The 15,449-nt window shown below is 44.2% G+C and overlaps 2 non-coding genes across 2 annotated transcripts; both read left to right on the top strand.

The window, feature by feature from the left end:
- Positions 1-10,279: 10,279 nt before the first annotated feature.
- LOC133482825 (U6 spliceosomal RNA) lies at positions 10,280-10,385 on the top strand. Its single transcript, XR_009789977.1, has one exon. It is a non-coding gene; the product is annotated as a U6 spliceosomal RNA (small nuclear RNA).
- Positions 10,386-15,105: 4,720 nt separating this feature from the next.
- On the top strand, positions 15,106-15,211 carry LOC133482826 (U6 spliceosomal RNA). The gene has a single exon (XR_009789978.1). It is a non-coding gene; the product is annotated as a U6 spliceosomal RNA (small nuclear RNA).
- The last annotated feature ends 238 nt before the right edge of the window (positions 15,212-15,449 follow it).

Here is a 15,449-nt window from a genome sequence, read left to right on the forward strand (position 1 = left end):
TCTGACCTTCTCTGTACTTTTCCATCAACATCCTCAAGGCAAATAATGCATCTGTGGTACTCTTTCTAGGCATGAAACCATACTGTTGCTCACAAATACTCACTTCTGTCCTGAGTCTAGCCTCCACTACTCTTTCCCATAACTTCATTGTGTGGCTCATCAACTTTATTCCTCTATAGTTGCCACAGCTCTGCACATCACCTTTGTTCTTAAAAATGGGCACCAGTACACTTTTCCTCCATTCCTCAGGCATCTTCTCACGCACTAGAATTCTATTGAACAAGCTGGTCAAAAACTCCACAGCCACCTCTCCTAGATGCTTCCATACCTCCACAGGAATGTCATCAGGACCAACTGCCTTTCCATTTTTCATTCTCTTTAATGCCTTTCTAACTTCCCCCTTACTAATCATTGCCACTTCCTGGTCCACCACCATACTTGGCTCTTCTACTCTCCCTTCTCTATCATTTTCCTCATTCATCAACTCCTCGAAGTATTCTTTCCATCTACCTAGCACACTGCTGGCACCAGTCAACACATTTCCATCTCTATCCTTAATCACCCTAACCTGCTGCACACCCTTCCCATCTCTATCCCTCTGTCTGGCCAGCCTGTATAGATCCTTTTCTCCTTCTTTAGTGTCCAACCTGCCATACATGTCATCATATGCCTCTTGTTTTGCCTTTGCCACCTCTACCTTTGCCCTGTGTCGCATCTCAATGTATTCCTTTCGCCTCTCCTCGGTCCTCTCAGTGTCCCACTTCTTCTTAGCTAACCGTTTTCCTTGTATGATTTCCTGTACTGTGAGGTTCCACCACCAAGTCTCCTTCTCTCCTTTCCTGCCAGAAGATACACCAAGTACTCTCCTGCCTGCTTCTCTGATCACCTTGGCTGCAGTGGTCCAGTCTTCTGGAAGCTCTTCCCGTCCACCGAGAGCCTGTATCACCTCTTCCCGAAAAGCTGCACAACACTCGTCCTGTCTCAGCTTCCACCACATGGTTCTCTTCTCTGCCTTTGTCTTCCTAATTTTCCTCCCCACCACCAGAGTCATCTTACACACCACCATCCTATGCTGTCTCGCCACACTCTCCCCTACCACTACCTTACAGTTGGTAACCTCCTTCAGATTACATCGTCTGCACAAGATGTAATCCACCTGTGTGCTTCTACCTCCGCTCTTGTAGGTCACCCTATGTTCGTGCCTCTTCTGGAAAAAAGTGTTCACTACAGCCATTTGCATCCTTGTTGCAAAGTCTACCACCATCTGTCCCTCCAATTTCCTTTCCTGGATGCCGTACTTACCCATCACTTCTTCATCACCCCTATTTCCTTCACCAACATGTCCATTACAATCTGCACCAATTACGACTCTCTCTCTGTCTGGGATGCTCAGAACTACTTCGTCTAGCTTCTTCCAGAATTTCTCTTTCACCTCTAGGTCACATCCTACCTGTGGGGCATAGCCACTAATCACATTACACATAACACCCTCAATTTCAAATTTCAGCCTCATCACTCGATCTGATACTCTTTTCACCTCCAAGACATTCTTAGCCAACTCTTCTTTTAAAATAACCCCGACTCCATTTCTCTTCCCATCTACACCATGGTAAAATAATTTAAACCCTCCCCCTAAACTTCTAGTCTTACTGCCTTTCCACCTGGTCTCCTGGACACACAATATATCAACCTTTCTCCTAATCATCATGTCAACCAACTCCCGAGATTTTCCTGTCATAGTCCCAACATTCAAAGTCCCCACATTCAGTTCTAGGCTCTGTGTTTTCCTCTTCTCTTTCTGCCGAAGAACCCGCTTTCCACCTCTTCTTCTTCTTTGACTTCGACCCACAGTAGCTGAATTTCCAACAGCGCCCTGCAGGTTGACGGCGCCGGTGGCGGACGTTGTTAACCGACCACGACCGATCCGGTATGGAATTCTTTGGATGAACGCTCATATTTGTTTGGCAAGGTTTTAAGCCGGATGCCCTTCCTGACGCAACCCTCTGCATTTATCCGGGCTTGGGACCGGCCTACAGTTTGCACTGACTTGTGCCCCCCATAGGGCTGCATTAGCCCTGGGCTCGTCTGATCACTGCTTAATTCACTTAATACCGACGTACAGGCAAGAACTTAAATGCGCGAAACCTACAGTGAAAACAGTGAAAAAGTGCACCAATGAAGCAAAGATGGAACTTCAAAGCTGTTTAGACTGCACAGACTGGAGTGTCTTTGAAAATTCAGCTGACAGCCTGGATGACACTGTTACATCCTATATCAGTTTCTGTGAAGATCTGTGTGTACCAACAAAATCATTTCGCACATTCAACAACAACAAGCCGTGGTTCACTGCTAAACTTAAGCAGCTTCGCCAAGCTAAGGAGGACGCATATCAGAGCGGGGACAGGGCCCTGTATAATCGAGCTAGAAACCAGCTGACTAAAGAAATTAACATTGCAAAGAGGAACTATGCAGCAAAGTTGGAAAATAAGTTTAGCGCAAACGACTCTAAATCAGTCTGGCATGCATTCCAATCGCTGACTAATTACAAGCGACGATCCCCCCAAGCTGAGAACAATAGCACACTAGCCAACGACTTGAATGCCTTCTACTGCAGATTTGAAAAAGGACAGTTTCGCACCCGACTGTCAAACTCCTGAAGTTTGCAGATGACACCACTGTCATCGGCCTCATCAAGGATGGTGACGAGTCTGCATATCGACAGGAAGTGGAGCGGCTGGAGGTGTGTTGCGGCCGACACAACCTGGAGCTGAACACCCTCAAGACTGTAGAGATGATCGTGGACTTCAGGAGGCATCCTTCGCCACAGCTGCCCCTCACGTTGTCCAGCTGCCTTGTGTAAGCCGTCGAGACCTTCAAGTTCCTGGGAATTACAGTCTCTCAGGACCTGAATGGGCGACCAACATCAACTCCGTCCTCAAAAAGGCCCAGCAGAGGATGTACTTCCTGCGGCTTCTGAGAAAGCACGGCCTGCCACCGAAGCTGCTGAGACAGTTCTACACAGCGGTCATCGAATCAGTCCTGTGTTCTTCCATCACAGTCTGGTTTGGTGCTGCTACAAAAAAGGACAAACTCCGACTGCAACGGACAATCAAAACTGCTGATTGTCGGTACCCCCCTACCCACCATTGAGGACTTGCACGCTGCCAGAACTAAGACAAGGGCGTGCAAAATCCTCTTTGACCCTCCGCACCCCGGTCACCAGCTCTTCCAGCTCCTTCCCTCAGGTAGGCGCTACCGATCAATGCAAACTAGAACTAGTAGACATTCCAACAGCTTCTTCCCTCTTGCGATCAACTTCTTAAACACCTAACCTACAATTCCATTACAACATGCTGGCAATTTTTTGACTTGAGTTCATTGTCACATTTCTGTGGGGCCAATGATGTATTACTCGTGCACTCACTGTAGTTGTCTCGCCTTGCTGCACGATTTGCATATACTGGCCACTCATGCCAGAGTAGCATCTGCTCCATTTGCACACTGATTGAGGACTATCTGTAACATTTGCACAACCAACATTGTCCCAGATTATCGCACTACTCGTCACTTTAAACCGCATACACTCCTTGAAGTCTCAGCGCCCTTAGCACAATGGTCATTGCAATATTAGTCACTCTGCATCTTTTTGCACAATTGTCAAAAAATAAATAAATAAAATAAAAATAAAAAATAAAAAAATAAATAATTACCGGCATTACCAGATAACTAGCAACCCTTTACTGATCAGTGACTGTTTTTTTTTTGTCAATGTCTTTCGGTCTCCAAAGTGTTCTGTAAATTGACTGTCTGTTGTCGTACTAGAGGGGCTCCAACTACCGGAGACAAATTCCTTGTGTGTTTTTGGGCATACTTGGCAAATAAAGATGATTCTGATTCTGAAAAAAGGCATCGAGTAGCACCCGATTATTCCACTGACTCTCAGCTGCTAGAATGCGAAACTCAATCACGTAATCTGACACCCTGCGCTTGCCTTGTTGTAAGGTGACAAGGGAGCAAGCTGCCTCACGATATGGTGTGGAAAATTTGCTCCATAGTCTTTACAAAAAAAAGCCCATGAATGACACGTGGCGGAATTGCAGCTCCATTCAGCAGTAGCCCACGCCTCCACACGACCAGTCAGGTGGGAAATGACGAAAGCGACTTTTGCCCGCTCGGTGGGGAAGCCAGCTGCCTGCAGCTCAAAGTGTAGTTCGCACTGAGTGATGAATGGCTTAATGTTCCCAGAATCTCCAGAGAACCTCTCCAGTCGAGAGAGCTGTGAGCAGACAGCAGCGGAGGTGGCTGCTTCACATGGAAATGTTGGTACCGTGGCGGTATCGGGTGTTGTGCCAACTGGTTCCTTCTCTTGAATCATTTTCATAAGAAGTTCAAACTGCGAGGCCACCTGTCTCATCATATTGTCCTGATGCCTTGACAGTCCCTCTAGATGAAGGTGGAGGGCAGCAAGCTGCTCATCCTGCTTTGAGAGGCGTTGACCCTGCGTTTGAACGGCTTTGCGCACCGGGTCTGAGTCTGCTGGGTCCATGTTATGGCCAGTTCGTTCTGTCATGAACGGAACAGAGGATAGGACCCAAAAATGCACGACTCCAAAACAAATGGACAGTTTCCAAAAAGAGAGGTTTAATATACGGGCATAGGTCGGTACACAGGCAGGCAATCCAAGAAAGGCAACAGTATCCAAAAACATGAGGCAAAAAGGCGAGGTCGATAATCGGAACAGGGTCAAGCCTTACTGTGAGTCTGCGACGTGGAAACAAGGAATGCTGGAACGCGACGACAAGGTACAACGAACTGGTGACGACAAAGAATGAGACATGAGGTTAAATGCACAGGGTAATTAGGGTTGAACGAGGAACAGGTGGTGAAGTTGCTCTCAGGAGCAGGTGTGTGTGTGAAACAGGGGGAAGACAAAAACCGGAACACACACCCATGACACTACCATCCAGATGCTGGCTTTTGAACTTTGCGTCCATAACAGTCCGGATGGTTCCAAAAACAATTTGAAATGTGGACTCGTCGGACCACAGAACACTTTTCCACTTTGCATCAGTCCATCTTAGATGATCTCGGGCCCAGAAAAGCCAGCGCCGTTTCTGGGTGTTGTTGATAAATGGCCTTTGCTTTGCATAGTAGAGTTTCAAGTTGCAATTACGGATGTAGCGCCAAACTGTATTTACTGACATTGGTTTTCTGAAGGGTTCCTGAGCCCATGTGGTGATCCTTTCCACATTGATGTCAGTTTTTGATGGAGGGATCGAAGGTCACGGGCATTCAATGTTGGTTTTCGGCCTTGCCACTTACATGCAGTGATTTCTCCAGATTCTCTGAACCTTTTGATGATATTATGGATAGTAGATGATGAAATCCCTAAATTCCTTGCAAGTGTACGTTGAGGAACATTGTCCATAAACTGTTGGACTATTTTCTCACGCACTTGTTCACAAAGTGGTCAACCTCGCCCCATCTTTGCTTGTGAATGTCTGAGCAGTTCAGGGAAGCTCCTTTTTTTTTTTTTTTCAGCCAGCAGGCAAGGATTGACATTTTGTACCCTCTACGAGGGCAAGCCCAAGGCGCTGTGGTTGGCGGCGCAATAGACCAAGGAAAAAGATGCCCTCTGTAAATAGTTGTAGTCATCTGAACGTCAATTGTGTGGGTTTTTTCTTCCGCTTGTGTTTCATGGAAACAAAACATTTATTTTTCACTCAAATAAAAGTGGTGGTGTTTTACTACTTTTGTCTCTTCCTGTTCAATATAAATCAGTATATTTCTCATCTATATTTTCATTTATATATGTATGTGACCGGTTATCTTCTGCGTTGTGTCGGTTTGAATAATAGTGTGACACGGGACCTTTTTGGAGACGATCTCCTTTTATTCTGACAAAAACATGCATGAATTGGAGACTCTAAATTGCCCGTCGGCATGACTGTGAGTGCGAATGGTTGTTTCTATGTGCCCTGCGATTGGCTGGCAACCAGTTCAGGGTGTACACACAGTTTACACTGGATCGGGAGGCATTTTCTTGTCAGGCAGTAACAGATTTGCCAGCGTGTAAGTGAGGAGAGCGGCTACATGTATACAGTTATATAATTATAAGATGTCATTTCTTACAATACTTCGAATCTACGTGTAATTCACATAGTTTGATACCTATAAGGTTGGACTTGCAAATGCAACGCTATATGTAACTTCTTTCAATATAAATCCAACTATTTATCATTGTTAGATTTATAATAAAGCAAGTCATTCCGTGACGCCCCGACGGGGGATCGTACCTGCGTTCGCGGCGTGCCAAGGGCCGACCGCGTGGCTCATTTGTATGCGTCCCGGAACGAGGACTAGCGGACCGTCCCGTTCCAAAGGTAGTGACGTTTTGACCGGTAAAGGAGCCGGAGCCGCTCCGGGCCGAACGGGCGATCGCCGAATTTCGGTACCGGAGGACCCCGCGCGGGGGCTGGCGACCAGTTCAGGGTGTGCCCCGAGATAGCTGGGATAGATTCCAGCAGCATAAATAAATCAATGAATAAATTAGAAATATTTTAAAATAGCGAGTTACTTTTCAATCACCCTGTATGTAAATAGATTGATCCCTCGCCGAGACCGGGGATCGAACCCGTGTTCCCCGCGTGCCGAGGGAGGGACGGCCAGCCGACCGACCGTCACCTTTCGTATTTATAAAGGTTAGATCTTATTTACATACATTTACATAGATACATTGGTACCGATAAGATTTCACTTGTTGCGCCTCTTATATATATATTATATAGATTGATTTATATTGATCGCTTCCCGTCGAGACCGGGTATCGAATCCGTGTTTTCGAGGTATCGTTCCAACGTTAGTCAACGGTTAACCGAGAGGGTTAGCATTGCGTCGCTGAATGGCGTGACGAGTATTTCTTGTGACATTGAAACTAGCAAACGTTTACAACCGTGAACCTGCAAGAGCTTTAAAAAAACTACATAGTGGGAAGATAGTTGGGATAGGCTCCAAGCACGCCCGCGACCCGCGTGAGGAGAAGAAGTACAGAAAATGGATGCATGGAAAAAACGTAAGTAGGAAACCAGTCATCCTACTAATGCTGATTTCCTAGTGGGGACAAATATGGTATCGTATGGTAATCGTTTATTGTTCAGTCATGGAACGCAGAGTGCCGAATTTTGCTTTTTAAGAGGCCACTGTCACAAAAACAAGACAAACAACAACCATTAAAAAAAATATCAATCATCAATAAAGACATCACAGCATACATTCATACATGTTCTTTGTTGTATGAAACGGTTACAGATGAAAGAGGTGGTCTGGAGCCTCCCTCCGCCAGTCGATCATAGATGTTGTGACTGCTAAATAATACTACTGCTACTATTGTAAACAAGAACAATATTCAACAGCGTATCGATAGCTGTGGTTTTTAAAAACACAATCAAAATAGAGACAAACGAGTAAATACGTGGTAGTACCAAATACCTCCAGCAGATAGCAGCAGATCTAGATGGCCTCCCACTATATTTTTTAATATAGTTTTCTAATATTTTTAGGTAAAAAACAATGATAAAATGAGAAAGCAAGGCTATATAAATGCTCGGAATAAATCGGAAATAAAAAAACAGATTCGTTGTACTGGTATATTTTGATTTTGTTTTAAAAAAGATGAAATATGCATAAAAAAAAAATTGTTTTTAAATAAGGAATGCTTTTTTAAAATGAGGAACGCTTCACGAATTTGCGTGTCATCCTTGCGCACATCAAGGATATTGAATGAATGCTTCAACAGCTCCCCATACGCATGTGCTCCTCCTAAATTTCACCACTAGGTGTTTATTTCTGTGGAATCTATCCTCAGCTATTCATGAAAAACTCACCCATTCGCCTCATTTTATGCGCTTTCTTTAACACCGTAACATGCCACAAGATCGTGCTGAAGGACCAAGCCAAAAGGGATGGAAGTAGGAATTGGTGTCAAGGAAGTATGTTGAAGTGATTCATCGCGTCGGACAAAGATCTTTTTTTATGTCGGGGAGGAGCTTAGTTTAGCCTGGGTTGTTTGCAAAAGATACGTCGAGTCATCGTGTGTGTTGGAGAACGTTTTGTTGTTGTTTTATTCAAAATCAAATAATCTAAAAGGCATTTCTTTTTAAGGGTATTGTAAGGAGAGTTTGAAATGATATTAAAGTTTGTGGAATATTAAGGTTCAAACTCCTTACATTATTGTATAATAATAATAACAACGATAACACATATACTTTTGATAGCCCATCCATTTGTGTCTCTCACAGAAATGCATCAATGTAGTTTTTCTTCTGCTAACCACTCTTCCACCATGCCAAAAAACACGCAAATCAGCTGTTCTCTTGGACGTGACCTCAGAGGTCAAGGCCAAAGTGTGGTTGCCATTGTGCTTCATCACCAGGGGAGGGAGGTGCAGCCTGGAAGAATTGCTCTTGAGGGAACTTGAGGCCCAAGTGAGAGGCGGAGTAGACCCTGAGATGAAGGAAAGCCTGATCATTCCATTCCTCATCCCAGGGTCAACTTCCTCCGAGTTGTCACGTAACCTGCTTGCTGGAATACCCCCGGTACTCTGCTTCACATGTGGACAACGCCAAAGTCAGTTGCTTTCTATTTTGTGTGGATATCTCCTTCCACCTAGTGGAATCAACTGAACCTCCATCCATCCTTTCTCAACACCGCTTTTCCTGTTCAGGGTCGCGCGGTGCTGGAGTCTCATCACAGCCGACTTTGGGCAAAATGCACCCTGAACTGGTCACCCGTCAGCGACAGGTCCCATACAGACACGGACAACCATTCGCACTCACATTCACACCGTCACTGAGTGGGAACTGCACCCACGCTGCCCACACTAAAGTCAGGCGAGTGTACCACTACACCATCAGTGACTCAACTAAACCCACATCAAATAATGCATCCACATAAATATGCGGGTTGGCATGTCTACAGAGACTTTGCCCAGATCTTTTTCCTGAGAGACACTCTGAAGCGTAGGTCGCCGCACAGGGGCCTCAAGTTCCATCCATCCATCCATCCATTTTCGGAGCCGCTTCTCCTCACTAGGGTCGTGGGCGTGCTGGAGCCTATCCCAGCTATCATTGGGCAGGAGGCGGGGTACACCCTGAACTGGTAGCCAGCCAATTGCAGGGCACATACAAACAAACAACCATTCACATTCACACCTACGGGCAATTCAGAGTTTTCAATTAATGTGCATATTTTTGGATGTGGGAGGAAACCGGAGTGCCCGTAGAAAACCCACGCAGGCACGGGGAGAAAATGCAAACTCCACGCAGGTGGGGATTGAACCACGGTCCTCAGAACTGTGAGCCAGACACTCTAACCGCCGCCTCAAGTTCCCTCAACAGCAATTCTTCCAGGCTGCACCTCCCTCTGCTGGTGTTGAAGCACAATGGCAACCGCCCTTGGCCTTGACCTCTGAGGTCACGTACAAGAGAACAGCTGATTTGCGTGTTTTTTGGCATGGTGGAATTTTTTCAAAAAATACATTGATGCATTTCTGTGAGAGACACAAATGGATGGGCTATAAAAAGTATATGTGTTATCGTTGTTATTATTATACAATAATATAAGGAGTTTGAACCATAAATATTCCACAAACTTTAATATCATTTCAAACTCTCCTTACAATACCCTTAAAAAGAAATGCCTTTTAGATAATTTGATTTTGAAAAAATGCACCAACAAAACGTAATCCAACACACACGATGACTCGATGGAACTTTTAAAACAAGTCAGCGCACTAGTAGGCGATGGAATCGAGGCTGAATCGGCTCGGTCTTCGGTGCTTCTTCTGCACAGGAACTGCAGGGCGCTCTACTTTGTTTTGCTGTGCTGTGTCGCTGCAGGCCTTGTGCGAGCACGCACGAGGTGCTTCCTCCCCCACCCTGGCCGCATTCCGAGGAGGGGGTGCTGCAGCGAGGAGGCACGGCCTCTTTGTCTGCACTAACGGCAACTCGTCTGACGTCAAATGTATTTGCATGAACCTCCTGCAGCCTATCAGATTGCTGCGTGCGCACATCCTGTGTTTTCGCAGATTGTTTTCTGTGAATTTCTGCTACACAATACACAATAATAACTAACATATTGTTGAACTAGCTTCCATATACACCCATATACACACTCATGTATTTTGTCACCGAGTTGTCTGAGTGGTCTGGGGTGATACCTGACCTCAATGATGTGCTCTATGATGTGCTCTTTATATACCTGCCCAGCAGGTATACCAATTGCGTTGCTTCGGCTTCGCATATACTAAAATTGGAACGATACAGAGAAGATTAGCATGGCCCCTGCGCAAGGATGACACGCAAATTCGTGAAGCGTTCCTCATTTTAAAAAAGTGTCCCTTATTTTAAAAAAATATTTTTTTATGCACATTGCATCCTTTTTTAAAATCAAAATATAGCAGTAAAACGAATCTGTTTTTTTATTTCCGATTTATTCCGAGCATTTATATAGCCTTGCTTTCTCATTTTATCATTGTTTTTGACCTAAAAATATGAGAAAACTATATTAAAAAATATAGTGGGAGGCTATCTAGATCTGCTGCCATCTGCTGGAGGAATTTGGTACTACCACGTATTTACTCGTTTCTCTGTATTTTGATTGTGTTTTTAAAAACCACAGCTATAGATACGTTGTTGAATATTGTTCTTGTTTACAATAGTAGCAGTAGTATTAGCAGTCACAGCATCTATGATCGACTGGCGGAGGGAGGCTCCAGACCACCTCTTTCATCTGTAACCGTTTCATACAACAAAGAACATGTATGAATGTATGCTGTGATGTCTTTATTGATGATTGATATATTTTTTAATGGTTGTTGTTTGTCTTGTTTTTGTGACAGTGGCCTCTTAAAAAGCAAAATTCGGCACTCTGCGTTCCATGACTGAACAATAAACGATTACCATACGATACCATATTTGTCCCCACTAGGAAATCAGCATTAGTAGGATGACTGGTTTCCTACTTACGTTTTTTCCATGCATCCATTTTCTGTACTTCTTCTCCTCACGCGGGTCGCGGGCGTGCTTGGAGCCTATCCCAACTATCTTCCCACTATGTAGTTTTTTTAAAGCTCTTGGAAGTTCACGGTATATGTAAAAAAAATTCAACGTTTGCTAGTTTCAATGTCACCGGAAATCCTCGTCACGCCACTCAGCGACGCAATGCTAACCGTCTCGGTTAACCGTTGACTAAAATTGGAACGTTACCGAGAAGACGGGTACGATCCCCGGTCTCGACGGGGAGCGATCATTATAAATAAATCTATATAATATATATAAATAAGAGGCGCGACAACTGAAAGCTAAGTTAATGTAAATGTATGTATCTATGTAAATAAGATCTAATCTTTATAAATAAGAAAGCTGGCGGTCGTTCGGCTGGCCGTCCCTCCCTCGGCACGTGGGGAACATGGGTTCGATCCCCGGTCTCGGCGAGGGATGAATCTATTTACATACAAGGTGATTGAAAAGTAACTCGCTATTTTAAAATATTTATAATTTATTCATTGATTTATTTCTGCTGCTGGAGTATATCCCAGCTATCTCCGGGCACACGCTGAACTGGTCGCCAGCCATCGACAATGGCGTTCGTATTACGAACGGCGGCGGAGGGTGGGAGGCACCCTCACTGAGGACAGCCAATCGTGAGTGTAGAGAGTTTATGGTGTACGCTGATTGGCCATCCTAATAAGTGGGTACGCTGATTTGCCATCCTAATAAGTTAGGTGGGTACGCTGATTGGCCATCCTAATAAGTGGGTACGCTGATTGGCCATCCTAATAAGTTAGGTGGGTACGCTGATTGGCCATCCTAATAAGTTAAGTGGACCAATCAGCGAACCCCGAGTATGGCCCAAGGATGACTCGCAAATTCGTGAAGCGTTCCTCATTTAAAAAAAATATTTTCCTTTGCATATTTCATCCTTTTTTAAATCAATATATAGCAGTAAAACGAATCTGCCTTTCTTTCTCATTTTATCATGATTTTTGACGGAAAAATATTACAAAACAATATTAAAAAATACAGTGTGAGGCCGTCTATATCTGCTGCCATCTGCTGGAGGAATTTGGTATTACCACCTATTTACTCGTTTCTCTGTATTTTGATTGTGTTTTTAAAAACCACAGCTATAGATAAGTTGTTGAATATTGTTCTTGTTTTTAATAGTAGCAGTAGTATTAGCAGTCACAAGATCTATGATCGACTGGCGGAGGGAGGCTCCAGGCCTCCTCTTTTATCTGTAACCGTTTCATACAACAAAGAACATGTATGAATGTATGCTGTGATGTCTTTATTGATGATTGATATTTTTTTATGGTTGTTTGTCTTGTTTTTGTGACAGTGGCCTCTTAAAAAGCAAAATTCGGCACTCTGCGTTCCATGACTGAGCAATAAACGATTGGGTAAGATCCCCGGTCTCGATAAGAGGCGCGACAAGTGAAAGCTTATCGGTACCAATGTATAAATGTATGTATCTATGTAAATCAAATCGAATCTTTATCAATAAGAAAGGTGGCGGTCGGTCGGCTGGCCGTCCCTCCCTAGGCACGCGGGGAGCACGGGTTCGATCCCCGGTCTCGGCGAGGGGGATCAATCTATTTACATACAAGGTGATTGAAAAGTAACTCGCTATTTTAAAATATTTCTAATTTATTCATTGATTTATTTATGCTGCTGGAGTCTATCCCAGCTATCTCCGGGCACACCCTGACTGGTCGCCAGCCATCGACAATGGCGTCTGTATTACGAACGGCGGCGGAGGGTGGGAGGCACCCTCACTGAGGACAGCCAATCGTGAGTGTAGAGAGTTTATGGTGTACGCTGATTGGCCATACTAATAAGTTAGGTGGGTACGCTGATTGGCCATCCTAATAAGTTACCTGGACCCATCAGCGAACCCCGAGTATGGCCCAAAGATGATTCACAAATTCGTGAAGCGTTCCTCATTAAAAAAAATATTTTCTTCTGCATATTTCATCCTTTTTTAAATCAAAATATAGAAGTAAAACGAATCTGCCTTTCTTTCTCATTTTATCATGATTTTTGACCAAAAAATATTAGAAAACTATATTAAAAAATACAGTGTGAGGCCATCTAGATCTGCTGCCATCTGTTGGAGAAATGTGGTATTACCACCTATTTACTCGTTTCTCTTTATTTTCATTGTGTTTTTAAAAACCACAGCTATAGATACGCTGTTAAATATTTTGCTTATTTACAATAGTAGCACTAGTATTAGTTAGCAGTCACAACATCTATGATCGACTGGCGGAGGGAGGCTCCAGACCTCCTCTTTCATCTGTAACCGTTTCTTACAACAAAGACCAAGGTGCGGTTACCATTGTGCTTCATCACCAGCAGAGGGCGTTGCAGCCTGGAAGAATTGATGATGTGGTTTTGCGGAGCTGTTGAGGAAACTTGAGGCCCAAGTGAGAAGCGGAGTTGACCCTGAGATGAAGGAATGCCTGATGATTCCGTTCCAAAGAGCTGGGGAAGAGGAACATGCTTACCCTCATCTCAGGCTCAACTTCCTCAGAGTTTTCACTGAAATACCCCAGGTACCCTGCTTCGCATGTAAATAGTAAAAATGGTAAATGGACTGTGCTTATATAGCGCTTTATCTACACCTTCAAAGTGTCCAAAGCACTTTACAGAGCCTCACATTCACCTAATTGCACAATTCATACCACAAAGGGCTGCTGCTGCCATGCAAGGCACTGCCAGCACCACAGGGAGCAATTTAGGGTTCAGTGTTTTGGCCAAGGACACTTTGACCTGCGGACTGTAGGAGCCGGGACTCGAACCAGCTTCCCTTCGCTCACTGGACGACGCACTCTACTTACTGAGCCGCAGCCATCCAAGGTGGGTGCTTTTTATTTGTGTGGATAACTGCTACCATCTAGTGGACAAGATTAGAATTGTAATCAACTGAACCTACTTCAAAACTAATGCATCCACATAAATTAATATGCGAGGTGCCACGTCACTGTCACCCCAGAAAGACAACATTGCACAGCTGCTTTTCCAGAGAGACACTCTGAAGCGTAGGTCGCTCCACTTCATCAATTCTTCCAGGCTGCAACGCCCTCTGCTGGTGATGAAGCACAATGGTAACCGCAGCTTGGCCTTGACCTCTTGAGGTCACGTTCAAGAGAATAGCAGATTTGCGTGTTTTTGGGCATGCTGGAAAAGTGGTTAGCAGAAGAAAAACTACATTCATGCATTTCTGTGAGAGACACGGATGGATAGCCAATAAAAAGCATATGTGTTATCGTTATTATTATTATACAGTAATGTAAGGACAGAGACTAGAGAAAAAAAATAATGCCACCCCAACTTCAAATGTTTCTCTTTGCCTGTAGTAATAGGTTTAACCATAACTATTCCACAAAATACAATCCTAAAACACTTTTATATCATTTCAAACTCCCCTGACGATAGCCTGAAAAAGAAATTGCTTTCTTATGATTTGATTTTGAATAAATCCACCAACAAAACGTCCTCCAACACACGATAACTCTTCGTAACTTTTGCAAACAACCCAAGCTAAACTCCTCCCCGACGTACAAAAGATCTGAGTCCGTCGCGATGAATCACTTCGACATACGTCCTTGACACCAATTACTACTTCCCTCTGCAGGACGCTCGACTTTGTTTTGCTGTGCTGTGTCACTGCAGGCCTTGTGCGAGCAGGCGTGAGCCTTTCCTCCCCCACCTTGGCCGCAATCCCACGAGGGGGTGGTGCAGCGAAGAGGCCCTTCCTCTGCACCGAACAGCACTCGTCTGCGCGCAAATGTATTTGCATGATCCTCCCGGCAGCCTATCAGATTGCCGTGTGTGCACTCCTGTGTTTTCACAGGTAGTTTTTTTGTGAATTTCTGCTTGTAAAAATACACAATAATAACTAACATATTGTTGAACTAGCATTCCATATACACACCCATGTATTTTGTCACCGAGTTGTCCGAGTGGTCTGGGGTGATACCTGACCTCAAGGATGTGCTCTATGATGTGCTCTTTATATACCTGCCCAGCAGGTATACCAATTGCGTTGCTTCGGCTTCGCATATACTAAAATTGGAACGATACAGAGAAGATTAGCATGGCCCCTGCGCAAGGATGACACGCAAATTCGTGAAGCGTTCCTCATTTTAAAAAAGTGTCCCTTATTTTAAAAAAATATTTTTTTATGCATATTGCATCCTTTTTTAAAATCAAAATATAGCAGTAAAACGAATCTGTTTTTTTATTTCCGATTTATTCCGAGCATTTATATAGCCTTGCTTTCTCATTTTATCATTGTTTTTGACCTAAAAATATGAGAAAACTATATTAAAAAATATAGTGGGAGGCTATCTAGATCTGCTGCCATCTGCTGGAGGAATTTGGTAC

Source organism: Phyllopteryx taeniolatus, chromosome 8 (assembly GCF_024500385.1).
Source record: "Phyllopteryx taeniolatus isolate TA_2022b chromosome 8, UOR_Ptae_1.2, whole genome shotgun sequence".
In the NCBI taxonomy this organism is placed as follows: Eukaryota; Metazoa; Chordata; class Actinopteri; order Syngnathiformes; family Syngnathidae; genus Phyllopteryx; species Phyllopteryx taeniolatus.